Below are 16,600 nucleotides of genomic sequence, written 5' to 3' on the forward strand. Positions count from 1 at the left end.
TGATGATTGGGAAAATCGTGAAATGTCTACCAAGTCCACAAAACAACTATTTTTAATCTTTGCCTCATGGTGTTCTGCTAAATCACAGTAACTTTGGGATATACCCAAGCATTAGCAGATTCTACATTTACATTCAAAAATACAAGCTGGTAGTATGCATACTCCAATGTGTATTCTAAAATACTCTAGTGATTTCAGTACTGAAAGATAACCTGTCTGCTTTTAATTAATAGGCTGAAGTTCCTGAAAGGAAGGTGAAATTACTGAGCAGATAAAGAAAGAACATATAGCAAGTGCACCAATTGATTGATCACAAATAGCTGTCTCTCTCAAGTATTTCCAACACAAAATAACAATGTCATAGTAAATTATGTTACACACTATTCACTCTTCACCGAACTTGGCTGGCACTTCTGTGCTTCATTCCAGCTCAGGATCTATCCTCTTTAGATTGAAGAGCTGTTATAATTCAGTTTGTTGAGAAACATTAATGTTATCCCTCCTGTTTCCTCAGAGGCGGACTTTGTTCTGCTTAGTGTGACTAACTAAAAATGCTTTCCTTTATGCCCTAGCTGAAAGATCAAAGATATAAAATCAGCCAACTTCTACATAAAACAGATGCCACATTTTAGCTAACATTCCATTTGATATGTTTTTTATATACATAGTTCTACTGATAAAGATACAGTGTATCAGAGATAAGAAACATAAAATGGCTGTGACTTTTGCAATGATTTTACTGTACTCCATTTGATATAGCCAGAAAACAACATAGTAAATGGATAAACAAGAAAATTAGTTTTAATTCTCAATCGATCATGTACCTCTCTTTCAGTTTTCATAAACAACGATGGATTAAGTGTAAAGAGATTTCTGGAGATATTGGCATATAATTTCTTTGTTTGGCACTGCCACACTACATGATCACTGCCATCATTACCATCATTGTAATGCTTCCCACTTGTGCCTGTTAGATGCCTTCATTCATGAATACTTTCATTAATATAATAAGCTAAATATGAGCCAGCAATGTGCGCTCGTGACCAAGAAGGCCAATGGCATCCTGGGATGCATCAAGAAGAGTGTGGCCAGCAGGTCAAGGGAGGTTCTCCTCCCTCTCCACTCTGCCCTGGTGAGGCTTCACCTGGAGTCCTGTGTCCAGTTCTGGGCTCCTCAGCTCAAGAGGGACAGAAAACTTCCGGAGAGAGTCCAGCACAGGGCCACCAAGATGATCAGGGGAGTGAGATATCTTTCATATAAGGAAAGACTGCAAGAACTGGAGCTGTTTAGTCTGGAGAAGAGGAGATTGAGGGGAGATCTTATTAACATTTATAAATATCTAAAGGATGGGTGTCAGGAGGTTGGGACATCCCTTTTTTCTATAGTATCAAGCAACAGGACAAGGGGTAATGGGATGAAGTTGGAACAGAAAAAGTTCCACTTAAATACAAGAAAAAACTATTTCACTGTGAGAGTGAGGGAGCAGTGGCACAGGCTGCCCAGAGGGGTTGTGGAGTCTCCTTCCTTGGAGGTCTTCAAGACCTGCCTGGACATGTTCCTATGCGACCTGATCTAGGTGAACCTGCTTCTGCAGGGGGGTTGGACTAGATGATCTCTAAAGGTCCCTTCAAACCCCTACCATTCTATGATTCTATGATTCTATGATTCTATTGTACTTTCGTGCCACCTTTTGCCAGTACCTACCTGGAGCCAATAACAGTGTCCTAGCAGGTCTGCTCTGGTTTGGCCTCTTGTCAAGCTTTGTCTGTATTGCAAACAAAGCAGAATTAGAGGATGATCTAAACCAAGTTCCCCACTAGATGTGTTTGCAGTACATAGCATTTCTCCCTGGTGTCCTCTAGGTCCCATGCAGTTTTCCTGGCCCATGGGACCATTCTTTATGTACTTTTTTGGTTTTCAGTTTAAGGTATCTGAAATACTGTGATTGCTGTTTTGCAAAGTACCATGACAATCACCTTTATGAGGTGAGAATACAAAGGTGACCCGGATAGTAGTCACCTTGGAGGAGGAGGTACAGTGGAGAAAGTCAGATCTTATACAGTGTGGACCATGCTTCCTAATGGATTCCTAGTGCAGTACTGTAGATGTTGCCTTCTTCTGTGCTTCTTTTCTCCTTGAGGCTTTGTGAATACATGCATTGTGTTGGCCCTAGAAGTAATAATTTAGCTCTTTATTGCTTCATAAATATTGATTTAGTTCTGAAAAAAAACCTCAACGTATTACTTTTCCTTTTGTCCTGGCAGGTTTTGCCCCAAAACAGAGCTTTAAGCTGAAAGGAATACACTGTTATTAATTAGTTCTTGTTGCCAAACAAGAAACCATTATTATTAGCCTTTCCTCTAAGTTTGCCTGTGCCATTCCAAAACAGAGTCTTTGGGCAGGACCATGTCAGAAAATTTATGTCTTGACATCTGAATGTCCTGAAGGACTCCACTGTGAGTCACAGCTCCTGGCCTGTCCAGCCAGGCCAGCCTGCTAGCATGCAAGCAGCTGGGACTGTTTTACCTGCCTCTTTACAACCTAATTTTGTAAACCATGTGGACATAGCTGACATTCCTCTTTCTTCTCACTTTGTGTCCATTGTCTTATAAAACCAAAATTTTCCCAGGTAAGTCTTTTTCTTGCTCATTGCTCTTTCTTGGCATGCAGGCAGTGGGACGCCCACAGCTGCACAGCCCTCCGTCCTCCTTTAAAGAGTTGTGCTGCATTTACTCCCAGCATGTGGTCCAAAGTGGGACTCCTTGCAGCCTTGAAGCCTCTTTGAGGTGGAGGTTGACCAGAAATGAATGGCTATTAGCCTTTCCCTTGCCACCAGCACCGGTGGTGTGGTGCACCTCCTGCTTCATGTGGCATGATGGGCTTGCAGCTACATTGCTCTCCCATTTTGTTTGTAGCAGCATCTGTGGGAGAGAGTGTGTGTTATTGAAAGTAGACTATAGTAAGAGCGTTATTTTTGTGCTCCCATGGGGGTGGACTGAGGATATAGAGGAATGTGTACAGTCTGCAAAGCAAGCCTCTTCCCCTGTAAGCAGGATTTTTGCCTAATGGAGCTATTGGGAAGCTCAATGGAATATAGTTAAGTGACAAATCGGCTTGTCTCAGAAAGAATGCAAAAATACCCTTCAGAGAGAAAGTAAAGGATTCAGTAACCATAGCAAAGCTACTAAAAGCAACAAAACCCATCCTGTGATTTCAGAAAGTGCAGATCTCTCCAGTCTTCTGTACTGTCAGCTTAATTTGTGATAGCCCACAATGCTGACATTTTCCCCATTTCTACAGAGAATTTTTCTGAGCCTGAGCAATCAGTAATGAGAATTTTACCTTTCAGGAGGCATCTCTATCCTTTTTCTGGGAGTATCACTGCTCCAGGGCTATTCAGCTTCAGCAATATCTGGGCAGATCTGACAGATCACCCCATGGCTGCCCCTCTGACCTAGTAGTATGTGTCAACAAATAATTGTTTAAGAACGCAATGAGCAACACATTCCTCAATCTACTGTGGGGCTAGTGTCAGTGCCAGTAAATTATATGCAAGCAGAGTGAAGACAGTCAAGACTTTAGGGATCATGTCTTTCAACTGACCACTAAATCCAGATGCTTGAGTGTTAGGGTCAGTACTTTTATCTGTGCATTCCTACATACTGAACTATTCTATTTATGCTTACAAGACAGGATAACATAGCTATCATATTGCCTCAAAAAATATATGCTTTTCTAATCAAAGTAGATTTTTTTTCACACTGAAACCAAAATAGTAGAGCAGAATCTGAAACTTTTATATTACTTTAAATTATTTTAGTGTCATTTTTGGGCTAAGTCTGTGTACATCAAGAAATATATCCTGATATCACACATATGAACTGCACATACTTTCAAAATATTTTCACCCTACTAAAGGTGATACACTGGTAATTCTTTGAATTGTTCATGAGCTCAAACCTTATAACAATAATCAAAACCATTTGTGAGACTGCAAAAATAGAAAGCATCTCTCATTTTGCCATGCAGAATGGATCATAAAAAATATATAAAAGCCATATAGATGAGAAATTTTAAATAACTGTCTTTCCAATCTCCAGCAGAGGCGATGAAGGGATTTGACAGATAAATAGAGGTGACAGGTGGAGAGAGAGAAATCGAAAAGGAATTGATCAGTTATAAGTGAAATGTACTTGGCAAATCTCCATGACATCTCTGCTGAATATCCTTCAACTATGGTTTGTCTCGCTCATCTATTAAACCTCATGCTCACATCTACTTAGTTCCTACTAATAGTCTTGGCAAGAAGATGTTCACCAGGAGGAAATACATGTCTCTCTCCCTTTTATGTAGACTATATAGGTACACAAGCGCGCATGTGCACACATGTGAAATCCTGAGAAACTCAGTGACAGTTCACTTATTTGCTTATTCCAGGTTTTAACAATTTTTCCCCCCACTTCCCACAGAGTCTTAAGTTTGATATCTAGCTTCTGTAGGATTTACGTGGATGTGGAAATTTATCAAGGATGCATGAAAGTGTTAGTTTAAAGTGGTAAGAATTCCATTGTAAACACCTGCACAAAATACACTGGTTTTATTTCTTTTTTTCCAAATGGAGACAGTATTGTAGACTGGTTGATTTGTCAGAGCACAGTTGGAAGGGAATGCCCTTTCTCTCAGAGAAAATGCACATATGTGCAGAAGAAGGCAAAAGAAGAAAAGGTCAAAATCTCCCATAAGAGTTCCTTGCAGCATTTTGCATCAATCTTTCATGGGTTCATGCTCCTCTTTCTATACTTCGCTTACACTGTTTATATTAAAACATAGCTGCTAGAGAATACAATGAAAGATAAAGAGTGATTTTAAAGTAGTTCTTTAAAGGCCTGTTTATATTTCCTGTCAGGTCATTTTTCAGAAAAAAAAAAACAAACAAAACCCCTCAAACAAACTTGCAATAAACTAGAACATGTGGTCCTTTCCTTAGGGTATGAAGCAGGCCTGTAAGTTCAACACTGCATACATTTTAACCTCTTAATCCCTAAGTTCAGATTTTTTCTGGTTGTGATATCTGAGTTGCTTTATATCTACTGCGCCATGCTGTGCTGTGTCAAGAATTACCACTCCTAGAAAAAAAAGGGGTAAAAAAATGATTACATCAGTATTTTATGTGTTTAAAATATTTCTTTCTTAGTTGGTCACATGCAGTTAATAAAAAAGCAGTATCAAAACAGAAGCAAACTTTATGTTTGTTCCTGCAAATCTACTGTTTCCGTCCCAGCTGAAGCAGCACCACCCAGGAAAGGGCTTTAGGCTCACCTCTGTCCCTAGGGACTGAAACCCTCATCTCCCTCCTGTTTCCCAGGGGCTGCTTTAATCATTAGCTGGACAACAATTGAGGAAAGGAAGGGAAAAGATTAACTACCATAATTCCCACAGAGGTTACTGACCTTTGTGAACATGGTGTTAAGAAGCCACAGAGGACTCAAGCTTAGCTTGGTAAAACGTTGTTAGGGTTCCTATGCTAGCCCTGCTTGGTGTGGTGCATGCTCCGGGACCGTGGGATGTAGCCTCATCATCTGTCTGGGTGGCCTTCCATTTAGGAGAAGGCGTTGGCCTCAACTGAAACACTCTTTTCTCGGTCACTTGAGCCTTGTTGTATTTTCCTCAGCAAACCCATGTTTGGTATGTTTGAAGCACCAAACAGTGACCCTGATACTTTAACAGATGGTTTTTTTTACTCCGTCCACACTCCTCTTAGTGTAGATTTACTTAGAATAGTTTGGATTAGAAACCCCTTAAGTTCAGGTTAGAGATTCTTGTGGCTTTTGTAAAATTTGGACCTTGTTAGTAAGTCAAGAATGCTGGCAGACAGTTAATGGATTGAGACTAGAGCCAGCCAAAGCATATATACCCACATTTAATTCCATATTGGCTGAATCTAGTTTGATGATGTGCTGGAAGAAAAAAAAAATAAAAGGAATGTCACCTATAATGGGTAAAAAATAGCAACTGGACTTTTACATCACAAAAGAATTTATGAGGTGAAATCAGTACTGTGTTTTAAATACAAAAAACAAATATAGTGCTTACAATGAAGACTTTAATGTGTCTAATTTCAGGGCAGAGCTAAGTTTACGTATTCATGTTTAAGTTGATTGAGAACATGAAGATGTGTCTACATCTGTGTACAGAATTATGATGAATGAGGAGCAATTTACCTAGAAAGCTGCCACTGATACCACTATAGAATTTGTTAGATGTTTATCACAAAAAGGCAGTTGTTTCCTGACCTTATTCTGGATTAAATGTGAGAAATGACTTGGTGAAGTATAAATCCTGAAGAAAGATCTGTGGAATGCGAACATCCAGTTAATGTAATCAGTTATCAGGGGTTACTTTTGCTTTATGCAAACAGGATAGAGAGAATATTTGTCTGGCAATGAACCCTACAGTTTTATAGAGGCCCTCTTATGTGCTGGTTATAATTTTTTCTTTTATCCCCCCCACCCCCCAAAGTAATCTTCCCAAGAAGACCTTCCTGAACATATGTTGCTTGTTCTTACTTATTTGTCATTAACTATTGCTCACAAAGGCCACCAAAGTTTCTCAAGAACAAGGGTTGTTTATCAAATCCAGTAAACATCTGGGAACATGCATAGTGTTTACTAATGACCATGCAGTTGTTCTGTAACAGCGAGTTCCAACAATATCACATGAAAAGGGAATCCTTAATTATTTTGGCCACTCAGAATTAGTTTAATGATCTAAGCTTAGTTGGTTGATTACGCAGTGGTAAATGGGTCTAACATGTTCTGGCCTCTTGACTGATTTTTAAAAGTATTCCATGTAATGTTTGCATCTGAGAAGTGATTACTCAGAGCTTTCACAATGTGTGGAAAATTGTTCACCTCCCCTGGCTACCCTCCTCTGTGTGCATATTTTAGATAATATATCCCATAGGAGCACTACAGCTTGGAAAGGTTCTGTTGCAAGCCTTCTGCTTTTTATTTTTATTATGTAGGAAGTAAAATGTAGTGTTACACTGAAAAAAGCAATACATAAGGCTTCCTTATTATGCAGTTCTGTTTATCAGATATTTAAGGCTTTTTGTACCGTTAGTTGCATTGCATTCACAGCCATGCACTCAATAGCATGCTACAAACCTAACTGGTGATTCCTTTCAACAATAGTATCAGGGAGCATCAGGGACTGTGAGTAAGCATTAGACTATTGGGATTGTACCCCGCCTTCCCTGTGGAAGGTCGATCAGGGGGGTAACGCAGAGGACTCCACCTCCTGTCTTAGCCCAGCTGAGTCCAGGGACTCCAGGGACAGAGGAGAATGGCAGCAGGTTGCTGCTGAGTGCAGCAGATGAGTGTCTCCTCTGACTGCTCCACCCTCCCAGCTGTCCTTATCCTTACAGAACAGATATGCGGGTCTGCAAGCAGAGCCAAGCAGAGATCAAGATGAGAGGTCACCCCAATTGGAGGAGCTCCCAACATTCAGGCAACCAGCGCCCAGCATTAAAACATTTACAAAGAAGAAAAAAAGACAGGCCATTGTCATAGGGGACACCCTTCTGAAAGGAGCATAAGGGCTAATATGCAGACCTGACCCGCTTCTTAGGGACATCTGCTGTCTCCCTGGGACATGTCAAGAGGAAACTCCCTGCCTTGGTAAAGCTAATGGACTGTTATCCATTCTTGATTTTCCAGATGGGTAGTGATGAAGTATCAACCTGAAGTCTAAGGACTATTAAGACAGACTTCAGGGCCTTGGGACACTTGGTGTCACAAGTAGTGTTCTCCTCTATCACTTTGGTTATGGGCATGGATGAAATAAGTACCTGGAAGGTGAAACAGATAATACCTGGCTGCAAGCAAGCCTGATGTTACCAATAAAATTTTGGAGTTTTTGAGCATGAAGCAGTTTAGAGGGCACTGGGGCTATTTCAAAGAGACAGGATACACCTGTTACAAAGAGGGAAAGGGTTAGTGATGCTCATTGGGAGGGCTGTAAACTAAACTTTAAGGGGCAATGGGGCAAAACCAGGCTTGACAGAGATAGGCCTGGGTGCAGTGTGCAGGTATCTGAGGGATGGTCTGCTGCTGCCTTGGTGGAGGCTGGAGATGGAGATCTTTCCAACCCCTACCATTCTATGTTTCTATGATTCTAAGGCTTAATGTGTTAGAGGCCACGGACACATCTGAAAATGGTCATGTGGATGTCAAGACATCTTCCCTCCGAAAGGTGGCTGGATCGGTCACCCATCTGAAGTGCATCTACACAAATGAATGCAGAACAGGCAGCAAACAGGATGACATGGGAGCCATTGTGCACCCAGGGAAGTGTGACATCATTGCTATTACAGAAACGTGGTGGGATGAGTCACACAACTGAAAGTTGTTCACGACTGAAGTGGTGGGTGGCTGGATGGCTACAGGCTCTGCAGAAGGCAAGGAAGCAGAGACAGAAGGCTAGCCCTCTATGTTACGGAATGTTTCAAGTGTTCAATAAAGGTGAGGATAGGAGTGTTTGTGGATAAGAATCAAAGGGAAGGACAACAAGGAGGATGACATTGTAGGAGTCTGTTGTGTTTCATCAGATAGGATGAGAAGGTAGACGAGATGTCCTTCAGGCGGCTGGGAAAACTCTTAGGATTGCTGGCCCTCATTCTCAACTTACCAGATGTCTGCTGGGAATACAACACGGCAGAGAGGAGATGGTCAATGAGGTTCCTGGAGTGTGTGGAAGAAAAGTTACTCATGCAGCTGGTGAGAGAGCCAACAAGAGAAGGCACCTTGCTGGTGTTTGCAAAAAAAAAAAAAAGAAGTTCTTGTGGGGATACGATGGTTGGACACCACCTAGGGCAGAGTTCTTATTAAATGATTGAGTTCTTTATCCTCAGAGAAGCAATGAAAAGGGTCAGCAGAACTACTACCTTAGATTTCTGTAGGGAAGACTTTGACATGTTTAGGAAGTTGGTTGCCAGAGTCCTCTAAGGGGCAGTCCTGAAGGGCAAAGGAGTCCAGGAAGACTGGACATTCTTTAAGTAGGAAATCTTGAAAGTGTAGGATCAAACTGTCCCCATGTGCAAGAAGATGAGCTGATGGGACAGAAGCTTGTCTTGACTGAACAGGGAACTTCTGCTGGAGCTCAAGAGGAGAAAGAGAATTTATGATCTTTCGAAGAGAGGAGAACCACAAGGATATTGTTAGCTAATGTAGGGAGAAAATTAGAAGGGCCAAGGCTCAACTAGAACTTAAGATGGCCAGTACTATAAAATACAATAAGAAAAGTTACTATAAATATATCAGCAACAAAAGAAGGAGTAAAGGGGTATCTTCACCCTTTAAGGGATGAAGGGACAAAGTTAGTGACTAAGGAGGGGGAAAAGCCTAAGATATTTAATGCCTTCTTTGGCTCAGTCTTCAAGAGTAAATCCAGCTCTTTTCTGAGCACTCATCCACCAGAGCCTGAAGACAGAATGGAGTGACCAAATGACATGCCCTTAGTCCAAGGGCAAATGATGTGTGACCTGCTGCTCCATCTCAACTTACACAAGTCCATGGAGCTGGATGAGATCCACCTGAGGGTGCTGAGAAAGCTGACGGAAGTGCTTGCCAAGCCCCTCTCCATCATCTACCAGCAGTTCTGGCTCACAGGGAAGGTCCCAGTGGACTGGAGGATGGCATTTGTGACCCACATCTAAAAGAAGGGCTGGAAGAAGGCTCCTGGGAACTACAGACCTGTCAGCTCTAACCTCAGTGCCAGGGAATGTTATGGAACAGATTATCCTGAGTGCCATCATGAGGCACATACAGAGTAACCAAGGGTTCAGGCCCAGCCAACATGGCTTTTTGAAAGTCAGATCCTGTTTTGACCAATCTGATCTCCTTCTATGACAAGACCTGCTTAGTGGATGAGCAAAAGGCTATCAATGTGGTCTGCCTGGACTTCGGTAAGGCCTTTGACACAGTGTCCCACAGCATTCTCCTGGAGAAACTGGCTGTCCATGGCTTGGATGGATCTACTCTGAGATGGGTGGAAAATAGGCTGGATGGCCAGTCATAGTGAATGGGGTTAAATCCAGTCGGTAGCCAGTCACCAGTGGTGTTCCCCAGGGCTCGGTGCTGAAGCCTGTTTTGTTTGATACCTTTATCAATGATCTGGATGAGGGGATTGAGTGCAGCCTCAGTAAATTTGTTGATGATACCAAGCTGGGCAGATACATAGACCTGCTTAAGGTCAGAAAGGCTCTTCAGAGGGATCTGGACAGGCTGGATGGATGGGCCAAGGCCAATTGTCTGAGGTTCAACAAGGCCAAGTGCTGGGTCCTCCACTTGAGCCACAGCAACCCTAGACAACACTACAGGCTTGGGGCAGAGTGGCTGGAAAGCTGCCCAGAGGAAAAGGACCTGGAGTTGCTGGTCAATAGCTGGCTGAACATGAGCCAGTAGTGTGCCCAGGTGGTCAAGAAGGCCAATGGCATCCTGTGTCCAAAGATGGGCAACAAAGCTGGTGAAGGGTCTGGAGCACAAGTCTGATGAGGAGCAGGTGAGGGAGCTGGAGTTGTTTAGTCTAGAGAAGAGGAGGCTGAGAGGAGATATGATCACTCTTTACAACTACATGAAAGGGGAGTTGTAGTGTGGTGAGAATTGATCTTGTCTGTCCAGTAATGAATGACAAGACACAAGGAAATGGGCTCAAGTTGTACCAGAGGAGGTTTAGATTGGACGTTAGGAAGAACTTTTTCACTGAGAGTGTTATTAAGCATTGGAATGGGCTGCCCAGGGAAGTGGTGGAGTCACCATCCCTGGAGATATTGAAAAGATGAATAGATGAGGTGCTGAGGAATATGATTTAGTGATGGGCCTGGCAGTGTGAGGTTAGTGGTTGGACTTGATCTTAAAAGTCTTTTCCAACTGTAATGATTCTGTGATTCTTTCTTTTTCAACATCTGAAGAAGCATTAAAGAACATTCCTTTGACTCAGCTGAGAGAGGAAATGATAGGAAAGGAAATGGAGTATATCAGCATTGTGCACAACTGCTACCATCCTCTGACTAACCAGCTCTCCTAGTCATGAAACAGCAGTAGGGCATGTCTGTGCATCTAGCCCTGTGTCTACACAGGGACCCTGGTGTCTGGTATACAAACCAGCCCAGAGCTCCTGCTGGATGACCTTAACTTCCCCTGACCCTATCTGTTTAATTTCTTGTACTGGCTTCAGGGAAAAAAAATATAATTCTGCTTTTTATTGTAGATCCACATTTATTTGACTGAAAGATATAGCTGCTAAACAAGAGTTTTAGAACCTGTGATTTTTCCTACCTGTCTATGGAGCTCTAGAGTTCTTCTAGACTGCCTGCAGAGCTTTGTGGTTCATTCTTGTGTGTGGTGTTCTAATTCATACTCATTTAGGCTGCAACAGTATCAGACCTGCAACAGTTCCATATTCTTCCTCTAGTGGGGATATTTCCTGTTCCAAAGTAAAGTTTCATATTCAATTTCTACAGAAGCATACTGTTTGTGCTATAACTGTAATATAACCGAGTACAGCAGATTCACTTGTAAGGACACAAGTCTTTCTCCAGGAAGCCAGCCCTCAGCCTTTTTTACAGCGCTTGGCTTTCCATATCAGGCTTTCAGGAGAGTAATTTCTGATGCTAAATGCACCGGAGGTAGCAGCCTTCTTTATGGCAGTTGTTGCAACACTTTCAGTTCTTCTTAGAAAGCAGAAACAAGAAGGCAAAGAGATTTGCTTTCATTTAAACTTCTGTTTTCTCTTCTACCACATTTCCATGTGAAGATTTTTTTGGTCTTATTTATGCTGACTCTTTGACAAGTCCAGCTCTTTACGCCTGCGTGTCATGGACCTTCTAACTTACAGGGCCTATGAGGCAGGCAGTTCAGGCTGTATTCACAAAACTGTATGTACCGCTGCACATTGTGCACCTGAGATTCATGAGCTTCAAAAGCCTGGCTTTAGTACCTGCCTCAATCTGTGGAAGCTTAAATTCAAGATGAAAAGTCTTATGTTCCCAGGGATCCTCAAGTTCCCTTTCTGCAGCAGTCTCAAAATGTCTCAGACTCAGGGAGTCTAAACAGCTTAATCCTTGTATTCCACTAACATGTCTTGGGATTGCTCAGAGTTCATCTGCTGCTACTGGAAAGTATTGACAGGATCAGTCTGTACATAAAACACAATGGCAGAAAGTGCTTTTTTTTAAAATAAAAAGACAGGAGGATCTACAAAAAAGAATGTTCCTTTGATACAGCTGTACAGTGGCTAGAACTGGTTTTGGACATGTGAAGCATGGCATTTTAATGCCCTTTGTCCTAAGCTACTAAAAGGACACACTACCTGCCCCTGAGGAGGGTGCCCTGAAACCCAGGCTTAAGACTGCTCTCCTGCTAACTTCTGAAGGACATCTTTAAAGATTAACTGGGTCAAAAAAAGGAATAGGCCTTTAGCCCCATGACTAGAGCACTGAAGAAGAACAGACCTTGGCCTTGGATTCTAGGGCAAGGATTGTTTCTGTATTTTTACAGAAGGGCAGAACAGAGACTGGAGCCTTGGACTTCCTAGCCAGCTCCCTGACTGCATGCCCACTGAACAGGCTGACAGGTCTGTAGTTCCCAGGAGCCTTCTTCCAGCCCTTCTTTTAGGTATGGGTCACAATTGCCATCCTCGAGTCCACTGGGACCTTCTCTGTGAGCCAGAACTGCTGGTAGATGATGGAGAGAGGCTTGGTGAGCACTTCCATCGGCTCTCTCACTAGCTCACTCCTTGCAAACACCTACATGTGAGACTGAGTGATTGTTCCTGCTTCTTCCTCTTTAACACAAACTATATATGTATACAGCATGTATATGCATATGTACGCATAGACTTATGCACACATGTACTCAGGTGCAAGCATTGCCAGCTAAGGCATTCATTCCTTTGGCAGTTAGGAAATGTTTTGCTCAGCCAACTCAGCAAAAGCAAGAACTGTGACTGCAGACTTCTTAATAAATAAAATGGCAAAAGGAAAATTTTAGTCTGGTCACCCAGCTGAGAGAGAAACAATACAGTCACTAATCTAGCAGTTCCATTTTTAAAATGGAGCCAGATGCATTGCACAATGATTTATACCCTGGAAGAGTTTAATATATGAAATTTAGATTTATATTCCTTTACATGATTTAATCACAAAATTAATGACTGTAAAAACCTTAGAATTTGTAATTTATATTGGAGGAGTCTAGAGAACTTCCCTGTGTCAGACAGCCAACTGCTTGTGAGTCATACTTCTACTACTGAGTTAAATCATTTGTATTGGAATGGTTTTCAGTCTATGTACTGTCTTCCAAAACGTACATACTCATTGGAGGGACAAGTATGCTTGGCATGAGGCTGCACGCCTGGAGCTGTCAGCGTGCTCACCAACATTTAGAAGGTTTGTGGGCCAGAAGAACTCGAAGTAAACTCAATCTAGATGCTGGCAGGTCCTGTGCTCTGTGGTTGTGGGAAACAGTCAAGACAGAGAGACGGCTCTTCCTCTGAAAGGTGTGTTCAAATGGCATGTGGAAAATGTGCAATAAAAGCTAAACTGCCTGGCAGGTTTTTCTGTTTCCTGCATAGTAGACTCCCTGAGATCCTAGGGTTATTTAAAAAGTGTTTGTATAATTTTCTTCTTGTGTCATCATAGCTACGGCCCTTGTTAAAGCCCCTACAATAGGGTCAGCTTGGTAGGACCACCAGCTAGTTTAATTACAAAAGGCAGAAACAAATTAAGGGAAAACCACCTGCCTCAGGCCTGGTTTTGGTTTAATGGTGTTTTTGTGGCTAGCAGCAGGCTGGTCCATCCCCTCTGGATGCTGAGGAAGTCCTTTTCCTCCTGCCACTGCTGAAATTTGGCATTTTGCCTGTTGGCTGCAGTCTCTGCTCCACTGCCCACGTTAAGCCCTCCTCTCAGGCCCTCTCTGCCAGCCTGCCTGCGCTGCCCTGGAACGCTGCCCGAAGCTATCTGACCCTGTCCCCCAGCCCTCCGCCTCTGCTGCTGCCCCGCCAAAGGAACCTAACAAATGAAGCTGAGGAAGGAAAAAGCAGATCACAAGCAAGGCAGCAGCAGCATGGTTGAGAGCCGGGCTTTAGGTCTTGGGCCAATAAAAGCATTGGTAAGAGCAGATTTGGGATGGTTAAAGGAGCAGGCAGTCCTGTAATGTGGCTGGAAATCAAGTAGGAACTAGGACAAGGACTGAGAGAGAACCAGAGACAGGGAATGGGCTTGGGAGGCAATGGCAGGACAGATGGGCCACTTGCTTCTTGTCCTAACCTCCGTCCCTGACGTATTACAGATATTTTGCTTTCTTGATCTTCTCTGATCATGTTTATGTCTTGCACCTGTGCTGACAAGGCAAGCTCATTGCATCCTGGCTCACTGCATCCTGAGCAGCAGATATCCTCCTCCCCAGCATTCTAACCATGGGACCAAATCGTCCATATCCTAAGTAAATTTTCCTGGCAAATTGAGTGTCTTGAAGCAACTACTTGTGTGGCAGATGGACTAATACTACACCTGTGGTGGCCTGCTGCAAGCTTTATATCCTGGTCTGTACCTGGTAAATGGTTGCATTGGTCTGTGATTCAGTTTTAGGACTAGGCTTAACTAGGCTTGGTGGATATTCCAATGATTTTGTTAGCCTTTTGTTGGTTAAGGACCGGAGAAGGTTTGCTAGCTTGGAATACATGCAGAGGTGATGCGAAACTCTTTCTCTGAGTCTTTCATTTCTTCCAAGATATAGGAACCACAGAAAGGGCTACAAAAGTGTCCAGACTTCGACAGAGAGAGGACTGCCATTGTGCCGTCTTTGTGATAAGCATCATAAAAAAAGTAAGACTGACCAAACCAGATATATTAAAAATTCTTTTTAGCCAAGTGTCCTGTCTCCAAGAGTGGCCCACAATGAATGTGTTAGGAAGAGAATAAGAACAAAATGAGACTTGAGGTAATGATTCTTTAAAATGTCCCTCCAGCTTCCAGCCTGCTACATAGCAGCTGAAGGGGTACATTAAGGAGGACAGAGAAGTTTAGAGCTCCCTTGTGCTGCTTTCCATCAATGTGAGACATAGTTTAATCCTACATTGCAGAAATATCACAAAAGAGGTAGGAAAGGGGTAGCTATTTTGATTGTACCTGTGACAATCCCCAAACTTGGAATGGATGGTGACAGTGATAAATCAAGGCCAGAAAATACCTCAAGACATTCAAAAAAGAAGAATGAGGAGTGAATATCTGGAGGTAGAGTCCCACATATGGTCTTTTTATATTAGTGTTTTTTGCTACTGCATTCAAAAATATGAGTTGACTTCATATATTCAAAGCAAGGTTCAGATGTTCATAGATGCTGATTTCCATCACCTGTAAACAGTGATTGTCACTTAATGAGATGATACTAGTGTTTTGCAAACCAGCATGTCTCAGTCACTGCAGTTCCTCACTACATGTAGAATAGAAGATAACTATGGTAACTGTGACCTCTGCTGTCAGATATTGACTTTTGGAGTAGTGCTTGATGCACATTGCCTCCTGCAGTGAACGTATGTGTATGTGCTGGAGCAAATACAAATAAGCAGGGAAATAACATGCAAAAGAAATTACAGTCAGAACTGCAGGGATTTGGCAAAGTTCATGACCATTCATTTGTCCTCCTCAAACATTTATTGCGTTAAAAATTGAATGAAGTGATAAGCCAAGGAGAAGGGGTTCTGAAAAGCTTATCAGAGGAAAATATTTAGAAAACTTTGCTATTATAGCATCATTCCTGACAAGTTTATCTTAAAAACTCTTGCTTTATACTATCTTCCAGCCCAGAGCTTGTACAAAAATGGACATTCAAAGTGGTTTCATCTGAAGCATATTCAGGCTTTCTGTATCTGTTTCTAATGTGTCCCTAGACACCACTTTGAACTATTTAGGAAATCTCAAGGGTGGTGTTTATTTAGGAATGGTGAACAGAATGGCACTGTAGCCTGGGAACTACACAAGCAAAAGAGAAATACTGTCCTCACGAAATACACTGTAGATGCCTTTAATTAATTTGTAGTATAGCTGATGTTAAAATTAGCAGCAGAGGGTTATTGTTGTGGGAGCATGTGTTACAGCAGAGCTCCAGAGGCGGCACACAGGACTGGCTGGGATGGGAGCTCCCACTGCCCTCTCTGCCATACTTCCCCTTCTCTTAACGTTTCAGAATTTAAAAAAAGTGTTTCCTTCACCCAGCATCAAAAGTACCACCTTGTGCCTCAACTTTCTTTCTTCTAGCACACTCAAATTTGTTGCTATTATCATGTGCTTAATGCTTTAGCCCTTGCAAACCTCGTGAGTGAACACCTCTCACATCAGTACAGGCTGCAAAGACTCGTCCTTGCATGACAAGAGACCCTTCACATGCATGAAAAAGACTGCATTTTGTTTGCACCTACCAGCAATGGTTTGTTATTAGCTATTCATAGTATCATCCAAATTAGATTAACAACAAGAGTGTTTTCTCCCAGGTTGTCATAACTATTTGCTATGTTTTTCTTTCTAAAATAAAGAAAACTGTGG

Source organism: Colius striatus, chromosome Z (assembly GCF_028858725.1).
Source record: "Colius striatus isolate bColStr4 chromosome Z, bColStr4.1.hap1, whole genome shotgun sequence".
NCBI lineage: Eukaryota > Metazoa > Chordata > Aves > Coliiformes > Coliidae > Colius > Colius striatus.